The sequence below is a fragment of the Nicotiana sylvestris genome, chromosome 10 (genome assembly GCF_000393655.2).
Source record: "Nicotiana sylvestris chromosome 10, ASM39365v2, whole genome shotgun sequence".
Classification (NCBI taxonomy): domain Eukaryota; kingdom Viridiplantae; phylum Streptophyta; class Magnoliopsida; order Solanales; family Solanaceae; genus Nicotiana; species Nicotiana sylvestris.
In genome coordinates this window covers 108414838-108427270 of record NC_091066.1, presented here as the reverse complement: position 1 = coordinate 108427270, position 12433 = coordinate 108414838, and positions in this window count along the sequence as shown.

The following is a 12433-nucleotide window of genomic DNA, read 5'->3' as shown; positions in this document are numbered from 1 at the left end:
TTGATTCTTTGTTTCTTATCAAAAGTCGTAAAATATGGGAGCTACCTATGCCAACATCGCACACAATGTTGAGGCACAAGAAAACTTGCCTTAACACGAGGATTCGATAAGTTACACCCGCAATGAGGAGGATGTAGCAACGCCGGTTCATGGCGGGCGATATCCCCGACACGTACGGGAGCCTACTCCTGATGATGTTGAGGATGAGCACGTTGCGAAAACGTTGAGGATCATGAGAGAACATCAAAAGGCCATCATGGGCCATCTCTCACGACAAGACCAGGCATGACAGAATTAAGGCAAGCATTGTCGGGTGCTTCCAACAACACGAATGGAAGAGGCCCAGTTCCTCCCGATGCTTCTGCAAATCAAACAGGGCAAAGGGTTGATAACAACACCCCGAGGGGTGAGGCCGGCTTCGACGGGGCCGGGGGGATCGACAACGGATCTGGTAACAACAATAGTAATGATCCCTTCAAAATCGAGCTCATGCGATTTATGAGGAAAATAAACTCTCGAATGGACCAAATTCCGGGCACACCACCAATGTTGAAGGGCCTGGACTCAAAGAAATACACCAGTTTCCGTTCAAATAAAGCGCATCACCATAGTTAATTCCGAAGCGGTTCCAAATGTCAGATGTACCAAAATAAAATGGGACTTCGGACCCTCAGGAGCACATCACCACCTATACAACAGCGGTGACAGGAAACGACTTAGCTCCGCACGAGGTTGAGTCGGTCCTCCTGAAGATGTTCGGACAAACCCTCATGATGGGGGCCCTAACATGATACTCACTCTTACCCAAACACTCAATAGATTCCTTTGAGATGTTCATAGACTCTTTCATCAAGGCCCATGCCGGGGCCAGGAAGGTCCATGCCTGGAAGGCGGACATATTCAGAATTTCGCAAGGAGAGTCCGAGTTGCTATGTGAGTTTGACACCAGGTTTCAGAAAGAAAGAATGTTGCTACGGTTGTGCCAGATGAATGGGCATCTGAGGCATTTACTAAAGGGTTGAACTCTAGGAGCTCCGACACCTCGCGAAAACTGAAAGAAAGCCTACTCGAGTTCCAGGCAACTACACAGGTGGATGTCCATAACCATTATGAATCAAAGATAAGATAGAAAATGATCAGCTCGGGTTTCCAGCATCAACTAAGGGTCGGGATCGAGAAAAGAATAGGAATAAATCGAAGGATGATTTTGATGCAGATCGGAGATCTTCTAAGGGATGATTTTTGCCATACAAAAGGGTCAAAGGATGCAGTAGAGGGGGGGGGTCCGGTTGGCGGATAGGTTCGCTCCCGATAAAAGAACTGACTGTGGCCAGAATAACATGTCACTTCAAGACAAAGAGGTATCGAGTTCCTGGGATTCCACCAATCCCATGTTGTCCGAGTACAATTTTAATGTCACATTAATGGAGCTGGTATCGGCAATGAGGAACATCAAGGAAGCGCAGCTCCCGAGGCCGACGAGATCTGATCACAGCCAGAGGGATCCTAATTTATGGTGCGAGTATCATGGGACTAACGACCACCATACTGGACTGCCGACATTTGCGTGAGGAGGTGACAACGTTGTTGAAAAACGGCCATCTCAGAGAGTTTTTAAGCAACCGAGCTAAGAACAATTACGGCTGCAACTGGGACAACGTAGAGCCCTCGAAGATAGGTGAAGACCTTCCCTGACTAACCATCAACATGATTTTCGGGGGAAACGAGATCAATGGTGTAACCTTCTCGGCAGCAAAATAGACAAAGGTATCAGTGACTCATAAAAAAATACTCTAGGAAGTCGCCGAGGCTGACATCACCTTCAAAGAAGAGGAGGCCGACGGACTTCTACTACCGACTATGCCTTGGTAATTTCTCTTAACATTCTAGATTTTAAAATTAAACGTGTGTTGGTGAGCCTAGAATGTTCAGCTAACATCATTCAATGGAGAATGCTGGAACAAGCTAAGCTAACCGAAAACATCATTCCGACAACAAAACTCCTCGCCGGGTTCAACTTAGCAAGTGTTACAACCCGGGGGGAGATCTTGTTGCCCACGAATGCCGAAGGGATCATGAAGACCACCTTATTTGAAGTAGTAGATGGTGACATGGGCTACAACATAATTCTTGGCAGACCATGGTTACATGAGATGGAGTATCACCAACTTCTGAAGTTCCCAACTCCAGAGGGAATCAAACAAATAAGAGGAGATCAACACGCAACAAGGGAGATGAACACTGTCTCGGTTTCCAGTAGTAAGGGGAAGGAACACGCGGTATAGCAATTACAGGAACCAATGCCTGCTCCTGAACCTAACGAAGATAAGAAATGGGATGAGCCATCGGAATCCCACCAGGTACCAAGATATTTCCAAGTGCCGGAAGAAACGGGCGCAACCAAATCCACAACGGAAGAACTCGAACAAGTGGCATTGTTCGAAAGTTCCTAGAATGCGAAGGAGTTTCATTGTTACACCCCATATTTACGTATGTAAGAATACGTCGCAAGTCAATTGATGTATGCTTAGAAATGAGGTCATCTTTAAAAGTACATAAAGTAAGTTAATCGTGTTACCGTGGAGGTTACAAATATTTAACATCATGAATAACAAGTACCAAGATGGCTGGAAGGCTTAGAAGCTAAATGAATTGAAGAAAATAAGTTTTGTCGAAAGTCGACAAGTTGGGAACCTTATAACATGTAGGTTTGGGGTACGACTAAGGTTATTAACATGATAAAGAGGTTATGCATGATTTATTTTAGTGATATGATAGTCGTGTGTTATGTTTTGAAGTCAAGCGAGTTGTGGAACAAAAGTTGGCCAAGGTCATCACAAGTTACATTCATAAATGTGCTGAAAATTAGGTCAAATGTAGCTGAGCTTTTCTCCCAATATACTTGGAATTACAAGATAATCCACCTACCAACTTGAATATCTACGAGTCTAGTTTCCAACGTATTAAACCGTTTGTCAATATAACATCGGAGTAGAGAGATATTTACGTTTTTGCAAGACTGCACAGACTGGTAGGTGACAAGTAGGTGTGTCACCTACTTGTTTAAATGAAGCGACCAAATAAATCTCCAAAAAGGGGCGGTCAAGGGGCCTTTTAAGGGATGAATTAAATCATTTCATTCACTCATATTTCAGAATAAGAACTTCATATTGAAACCCTACAACTCCTCCCCCATAATCCCACACAAACCCTAGGTGGCTTCGGGGTGATACGAAGTGATTCTAGTACCGAAAAACCCGAACAGCTTGCTAATTTCCCTTTCCCTTTCTTGTAGATGCATTGGGGTACTGGTTTTTGATGAAGAGGGACTAGGTTTCGTGGGTTCTACTTGGTCCATGGTAAGTTTGTGCTTCTTTTTCCCTTATCTAGGCTTCTACGAGTTGTAGCTCGATTGTAAAGACTAGAACTTGTGAGTTTCTAAAGATTAGTATGTTGTTTGTTGTGGCGTCACTATTGGCTAGTTATGAACTTGATTTTAAGTTGAATTCATGGTCGTTTTATATGAGAAGAGGATTAATTATATATTGTTGGTTGTGTTTCCCGATTTAAAAGAAAAGACAAGTCGGAAACGTGTTTTAGTAAACTAAAAAATAAGTTTTGAGTTGTTGAACTTGTGGGACTATTATGGGGTCATTTTAAAGTTGTATTGTGACTGAAAATTAGTATGGATAATTGAATATTTGGCAATTAATATTATTGATAAATTATAGAACGAAGAAAGGGTTTAAAACTATAGTTATTTAGTCACAAATCGAGCTTGCCGCTCATCGGGATTGTTAAACTCTTTTGAAAAGCTTATTATGAGTATTGTTGATGTAGTTTGGGTTAATTTTAGTTGTTGTAACTGGTGGGAAGTCATATAAACAGGGGATGTGCTATCCGTTTTATCGTAGAATAAAGTGTGTCATTCAAATGCAATAAGTTATGGCATTCGTATTGTGATGAAAGTATTGTTCGTTGCTTGTAGACACAGAAGTTGTAGGTTAAGTTAGCTTGAGGATTGGAAGGTATATTTTGAGGTCTGCAAGGTCTTCCTTTCTTTTTTATGTCCGTAAGTTATGTTGCCCTTATAAGGAATAGGAGATGTGGCTTTGTATACGTGCTATATCGACGATTAAGGTCCGTTCACAAGTATAGTCATATGAATGTTGAAATAGATTGTGTTGGTCGCAGTTTCATGTATTCTTAAGGAGTAAATAGAGCCTTCCTAAAGGTCCTTGTCTTTTATATGTAAAAAGATGTCTAGATGTTAATTAAACATTACGTACGAATGGTCTGATGAATCAGGAGGAATATAGTGTCCGTATAATGAGGGATAGTTATATACGGATAGTTCAACAAAGCAGCATAATGTATAGTTTGCAGCATGATAAGAATGTTTCGACCTAAAGAATGGTTATGATATGCCTTGAATTGATTGCTAAGTTTCATACTATTATGTTTCTTATGTGTATACCCCTTTGTGAGCTAATTAAAGCATGTTGGAGGTTACATATAGCTTAATCCCCTGATTGAACATGATAACTACTATTTTTGTGATAAAGTTGCCTAATTTGAGCTATGGTAGTACACTTTGCAGATGCATACACCTTAGATGTCACTTTTATCAGTCCATGCGTATGTAATTTTATATTCATTATTCATGTACATGTATTCTTGTATATGTTTTTGTGTGATATGGACTGGACTAATAACACGTGGGTTGTCTGTGTGGATCCAAGTTATGATAGTATGTGAGTTGTCTATGCAGTTATTATTATTGGCATGTGAGTTGTTCGTACGATTGTTATTACTGACATGTGAGTTGTTCGTGCAGAGTTATTATTGGAACGTGAGTTATCCGTGCGGTTGTTATTATTGGCATGTGAGTTGTCCGGACACCGAGTGGATAAGGATCCATCCCCCAAGGGTCACCTTTTCATGTTTCTCTCTTGATGGTGTACACGCAGGTTGTGAGAAACCGACGGGTTTCTGGTTAATATGGATTTTGGTAAGGTTGATCATGGTTGGACTTTGCATTTCTTCTCTATTAGCAAACTCCTTGGATGTATACATGATTTTTCTACATATCTCTCTCTATGCTAGCTCTGGAGTATATACATGCCTTTATGCGTATCTTCCCTGTATGCTACCTTACTTGATGAGATGAGACACGGTACATATCTTCTCAATATGTGAATCTGTGTGAATTGACTTGTTTAATCACGCATATCTTCTCTATATACACTTGTTGAAGGATTAATTGTTGTTTCACGCATATCTTCTCTATATGCAACTGTGGAAGGATTTTTTGATACTTTACGCATATCTTCTCTATATGCAAGGTTGACGATTTAATGATATTGGACACATGTCTTCTTTATATGCTGGATTGTTAACTAATACATGATTAGCACATTATTTCTTTATGTACCGATGTGGTTTAATTTATGTTATATGATTAGATGACGCCATTACTGTGTACTTGTAAAATTTAGGAATTGAACAAGTGTTAGCGAGTATCATTAATAATTCTTACCAGTATAACTTCGCTAAGGTTAGTTATGATACTTGCCGATACATGGGGTCGGTTGTACTCATACTAAACTTTTACACCTTGCATACAGATCTTGGAGCTGTGTTGTTGTGGATGACGGGAGTTGGCATTGAAGATGTACCTGCTTTTCGCTTGGTAGTTTTGGATTCGTACTCTGTTTGTGTAGATTGCAACAGATGTTGTATTGAGGAAACGACGGAGTAAAGAAGGAAATCAGAGATCTTGCTAGGGCTTTGGGGGTTAGGCTGCTAGGGTTAAAGTTTCGAAGGTTAAAGGATTCAAGGGCGGATCAAGAGAGTGTTGATACCCAATTTTTCCTTATGTATTTTCATATGCAAAATACTTTCAAAATAGCATATATATGCATATATAAGTATGTCCAAATATTTTAGTATTTTTCCTAATTTTTAAAATATTTTTAAATCAATTTATTGCCCTATTTTAACAATAAAAAAACCAATAATTGTTCCTCAAATTATCATTTTAGTGATTAAATTATTTTATTCTCACATTTATACCAAAATATAGCTAAGGTAATTTTTACGCATTTTTACAAATTTATTTAGTATTTTTAAAGCTAAATTGCATATAATTGCAATTTTAGCCTATTTTAAGATTTAATAGCATTTTATAATTAAAAAATTGATTTTAGTATTTTTAATTTAATATTTATATATTATTAATTAATTTAGTACCTTTAATTTATTTTCAGAAATCATTTTACTATTTTTTATAAAATAAAAAGGGAAAAAGTGGCTATTTAAAACTTAGCCCTAAATATTTCAATTTTAGCCTAAAATCAGCCCCAATTAAACCCCAATTCCAATTCAAATGGACCAACCCTATTCCTAAAATTAACCGCCCCCAACCCGTTTATTTTACCCGCCCGACTTCCCTTTTTGATCTAGGCCGTTGATCAAACCCAGAATTCCCTATTTCCTTTTTAATTCAACAACCCCCAACAACCCTATCCCATTTCTCACCAACCGCCGCCTTTGAAACCCCTCCCCTCTCCCAAATTCTCTCGAACATTCCCTAACCCTAGCCGCCTCTCACCGTCTTCAACCTGGATACCCACCGAAATCCATGGCTTCTCAGGCCATGGGAGCCCTATACTCACCTCTCCTTGCTCTTATACGCTTGATACTTGAAGATTCGAGGCATGACCTCGAAGGTTTTCGCCCAAACCTCTGCTGATTCAAGGTTTCACGACCATCTCCGGCCTTGCTCCGGCATACCATGGTGTTTTGAGCCTGGTTCTGACTTCTCCGACTCAGATCGGACCTTTTCCAAGCCTTTCTCATTTCTAGGGCTCTTCTGAAACCCTAACTCTTCGAGGTTTTCTCCGATCTTTTCAGATCTTTTATGTATCTATGCTCTACTTGAGTTTTCAAAACGATTTTCCTAACTTTTCTTTCAAAATTACTTTTCAAAGTTCTTCTTTTACGATCTAGGATTTTTTTTGAAAATGCTTAAATGCCTATCTGATCTTCTTCTCCTTTCCTTTTGTATGTATTTGACGCTACTGTGTCTTTATGCTTTCCTTCTACCACATATGATCTTTTGTGCTTTCTATATTCCATTTTCCTACTGTGTTTCTATACCATGTTCTCATATGTTTATCTCACTTTGTTTTCCTATATGTTCTTTTGCTATACTTTTTCGGTGTTCTTGTGTTCTTCTACTGTATTTTTCAACTAAAGTTTCTTTGTTTGCCTTCTACTGAACCTTGGTTAGTTTTTTTTTTCTAAAAACATGTTTCTTCTACTATTTCCCATTATGTTCTTTGAATCCCTCTACTGTGTTTGCATCATGAGTTCTGAAAGAGGCATGTTAGAAGCTTCAGCTCTCTTCTGAAACCAATACACATGTCTCAACTCAATTTGCTTGCCCTTTCCTCTTTATTTTCTGGTTTGTTTGAACTAGGGATTCATTTTAAAGACCCCCTAATTATTTCAGACTAACTCTGAGTCTCTGAACTAAGTTTGAACTTCTTTGTTTGCATAAAATTTTGAACTTTTTTTTAATCCTTCTACACTAGGTTCTTCTACCGATTGGCATGACAATTTTCTTTCATACTTAACGTGTCTGTATGCTTTTTATATGTGATGAGTCATTCTTCAAAAAGGTTTTCCAACTTGTGATTGGTTCAGAATTCCTTTTTAATAGGACTAATTGATTATTGCTGATTTTCCTTAATTTAAAACCTTTTCCACCTTTCTGACTCGGTTCATTCATAACAAATCTTTAACTTCTGATTTTTTGGCTGTTAATTGATTTCCTTTCCTTAAATTGTACAACAGTGTATTTCAAAGACCTTGTCCTTAAATAACCCTTATGTATTTGCCCCTAATTTTCTACTTTGCACAAAGGGTTTGATTAATTTCTTTCCTTAATTAGTTTATACCCGTTTGAATCTGAATCCCTTAATTAAGGAAAGCTTAGTGTAATTGATTGGCAATCAACTTTTCAAACTATTTTCTTACCTTATTTCTTCTTGTTTTCTACACTATAAAATGGCACGACCCCTTTTCACTAGCACACACTTCAGATTTCATAGTTTCACAATCTCTTCTGAACTCACACTTTAGTATTCTGACTTCCTGTTTGCACTTTGGCTTTTACAAGACTACTGCTTTTTCTACTTGTTTTCTTTGAGACTGGTATGTCCTAATTTAAGTTTCAGCGTCGCCCTCAATGTGTTTACTTACAGATTTCTATATCCATGCCTACTTTATACTGCTGCAGAATTAAATATTTGACTAGTTTGTTAATTTCTTTTGCCTGTTTCTGCTGTGAATCCCTGTCCCTGTTTCCCTTTATGTGCTTTGAGTTATAGTTTAAAACATGGCAATATGCAAGTTATCGTTCATGGGTTGAACTTGACCCCTTAGGGGATCCTAACCTCTAAAACAATGTGTTCTAACAGGCTTATGAGGTGTGCCAGCATTTCCCGTTGCTGGGTATGCCCACTAGCCTGTCCTTGCTTCTTTACCACTTCCCCTTTCCCCTTCTCAGAACTCTGCACTTGCACTCACTCTTAGCTTCTAAGTTCTGCACCCCCCTCCTATGAGCCTTGCCTTGGGACCTTGAGTTCCCTCTGAACTTGAAAACTTGAGGGCTGGACCTTCCGCACCACACTATGTCTTAATCCTGTAATGCATTTGGGTGTGAGCACTGCCCGGAGTCCACTTGAGGGTCTTAGGGAACTCTGACACATCTAAATGAAAGAAAGGTTTTGGATCTTGATCTTTGGAGTTGGTTTACTTCATGCTTCAGATAGGAAGTCTTAATCAGGCTCTCCTTGGTTGTAATTTTCAATTTCTGATGTATTTCCTTTACTTTACTTTTGGACTGTAATAAATTTTTGGGGTGATTAGTGAAAAGGGAGGGGTAACCATGCATGCAAGGGGTAGATATCCTGCTCATAGGGTTTTCTACATTTCTGCATTCGTATAGATATCCTGCCTATAGCTTCTCCACTCCTGCATTCATATAAATATCCTGCTCATAGGTTTATTTTTTGCATTTCTATATTCGTATAGATATCCTGCCTATAGGTTTCTGCACTATCTCATATAGATACCATGCTAGAAATCCAAATCTTGCATATGCATCCGTCACTAGGCAAACTTGTTTATAGGGCTTAAATAACTAACATCATTTAGATACCATGCCTATAGGATTTCTGCACTCTTGCTACGTCTGTAAAAATTGTTTAAAATCAACAACGCCTAGAAAGCATGCCTATAGGAACTATTAACCAAATCTGAATCGTTTCACTTTCTTATAAGTCTGAAATCAGTAACAATAATGCCTAACGTCTGCAGAACTTAAACTCGCCTTTCCTGATTAACTGACAATTTCTTTTCCTAAAATCAGCATACTTATTTTTGAAATCAGTAGATATCATTCCTATAGGTTTGGTCTAACACTTAGGCAAGCCATAAGGTAAACTTGTAAACTGAATCAGATTTTGTTAATTACAACCAGCAGGCAGGCCTGATTCGGATTTCTTATTTCAAATATGTAATAAATTAGTCTGCCTCAACCTTTTAAGTTTAATCAGACCTTAATTAGTACGTGCAAGACATGCTAAACTATATGCTTCTTTGATTTAAGGAGGTCTGTTTGGGCCTTATTTGTTTATGTGTCTCCCCATACTTGCTATACGTGTTTTTGTTTATCGCCCTAGTATTTTTACCTTTAAAATCACAAATAAGCCAACTTTCCCTCCATTATAGAATTAGTAGTCCCAAGTACCTCCGGGGCTAATAGGATTGGGGTGGGTAATAGCATGCAATAAGTAAACGAGACTATTCCGCACTTTAATACCTTAACGGGGTGGGAAAGGGTAGATATGAATATGATGACCGCGCGATAATGTCACGTGTAACCCCTCATCGAGGAGCGATTACCGGACATTGTGTGGGGTGATCCATATTATTTATAAACCTAGGACCCCCCTTTCCCTTGTTTATTTTATTGTTTACCTTTCATAATTTCAAACCGTTTTTCTCAAATTTCAGCTTGCATTTCACTTCTTTTAATTTTATCTATTTGCAACCATTATGTGAAAACCCCTTTATATTTGAAACACTTACTTGCTTACTTAAAGTCACAATTATAGTATGGCCGGGAACCATACTAGTGGATCCTGAGGGGTGCCTAACACCTTCCCTTCGGGATAATTTCAAGCCCTTACCCAATCTCTGGTTTTCTAAATCAAACTCTTCTTAGTGTCCTAATGCACTTTAATCATTAGGTGGCAACTCTTCTCTTTTCATAACCGTTAAAAGAGTTGTCAATGTCATAAACCCGATTTCGCGAGAAAAAGGGGGCGCGACAGCATGACGACTATGCTGGGGATATTGTATGCTTTTACCATTTCATGCTATTTGTGACCTTACGTTTGTTTACGTGTCTTCTTTTAATGCCTTTAAGCATTTAATTCTTTCTTCTACTACGAAACTGACTTGGCTCTTTGTTTCTTTCTTTTCTTTTAACGCTTTCCTTTACCGCTTTCCTTTAATACTGTTGTAAATTCTGAGAAATTGTTGTAATTATTACTTTATGAACATGCAAATACGTGATAACTTGTTTGATTGTTGTAATTGCATATTCAACATCATATTCCACTCGTGCCAAACAAAATACCATAGCAACACTTATAATGAGTGCTTGCACCCTTCCGATATTATCACCCCTAAATTTGGCAAAGGCATATTTGCGGTAAAACTAGTCGATCAACGGTGTAGTAGAAGGTTCCGTGCCTTTCCCTCTTGAGTTGTCCGCTCAAGGGTACCAGTCTAATACCCCATAAAAACCTTTAATCTGTTTAACTGTGCATGCATCTTGGTCAAACCTAGCTGAGTCAGTTATGTTGTTCGCACAACGACTCTTTAAGATATCCGTGTCCCAAGTCCATTGGGTTTCCTTGAAACCCAAAGAGGACACTACCACGTTTTGTGCATTTATTTAGAGAACTAAATGTTTTTATGCCAATTATTGATATTTAATAGTCGAGTCTGGTGGGGGTAAGGGCCTAACATTCTTGTCTTGCAGAAATATGAGGCATGAAGTCCCCAGATTCAGCATGGTCACTAACATCCATCCAAAGTTGTTAAATTGGGGGGAAGATCTCCATTCCAGTGATCAGACTCTTGTCCGGAAATACCTAGGAAATCTACCTTCTCTTTTGGAAATCCAACCCAACAACAAAATCATAGAAGCGACTACTCTATTTTGGGATGGTAATAGGTCTGTGTTTCGCTTTGGAGAGTTTGAGATGACACCTTTGCTAGAAGAAATAGGAGGACTGACTGGTATACAATGGGAGACTCCGGGTTTGTTAATGCCGGAAATTCGCAAGGGTAGAGGTTTTCTCAAAATGATGGGCCTAAAGAAGAATCCATACTTGACATGTTTGAAGGAGTCCTACATTCCCTTTGATTATTTGTACGAGAGGTACGGTCACAGCAAATCCTACCGTACATATCCGGATGAGTTCACCCTTACATCGTTGGGGCATATTCATCGAAAGGTCTTTGTCTTTATTTTCTGCTTCTTGGGGATGATAGTGTTTCCAATAAAGAAAGAAATGATCCACACCAAGATAGCCATGGTCACCAAAACATTGATGGAGGGAATTGGTGGACAACCATTTAGCATAGTGCCCATGATCATCGAAGAGATATACCGAGCCTTGGAAAAATGTCAACAAAGAGCCCTACACTTCGAGGGCCGTAACTTGCTACTCCAACTCTGGCTTATGGAGCATCTTCAAAGGGGTGAATATCGGCAAGAGATTCGGCGTAGAGACTGGGACAATCATATAGCCTTCCATCAACCAAGGCAAATGAACTACATGCCCAACATGTTTGCTCAGCCAGAAGATGCCAATGGGTGGGTGGAGCTGTTTGAAAATCTAATTGAGGATCAAATACAATGGATGTTCTAGTGGTTCCCTACTGAAGAGTTCATCACCCGATCCAGGGACACACCATTTCTAATACTGATCGGTTTGAGAGGAACCTGCCCTTATGTCCCTCTCCGAGTTATGAGATAGGCTGGTACGAAGCAGGTTATACCAAGGGTCGACAAGATGAGTCACTTCCGGGCTGACTTCCAAGCTGATGACAGCCCTTACAAGTGCCAAGCTCAACACATGTGGCACTGCAAAATCATCATGGGAAGAGATACCATTGAGCCGGATAGGTACCATGTCGGTTGTTCTCCATACTATTCAGGCTGGGTGGAATATAACTACAATGGTCTGGGTCAACCCGGGTTTGTTCGAGGTCATAGGATCATCGATGAAAAGGCTGAAGCGCAGGTTAAGTACAACCAAATACGCAAAAGGATTTGGGAATGCGA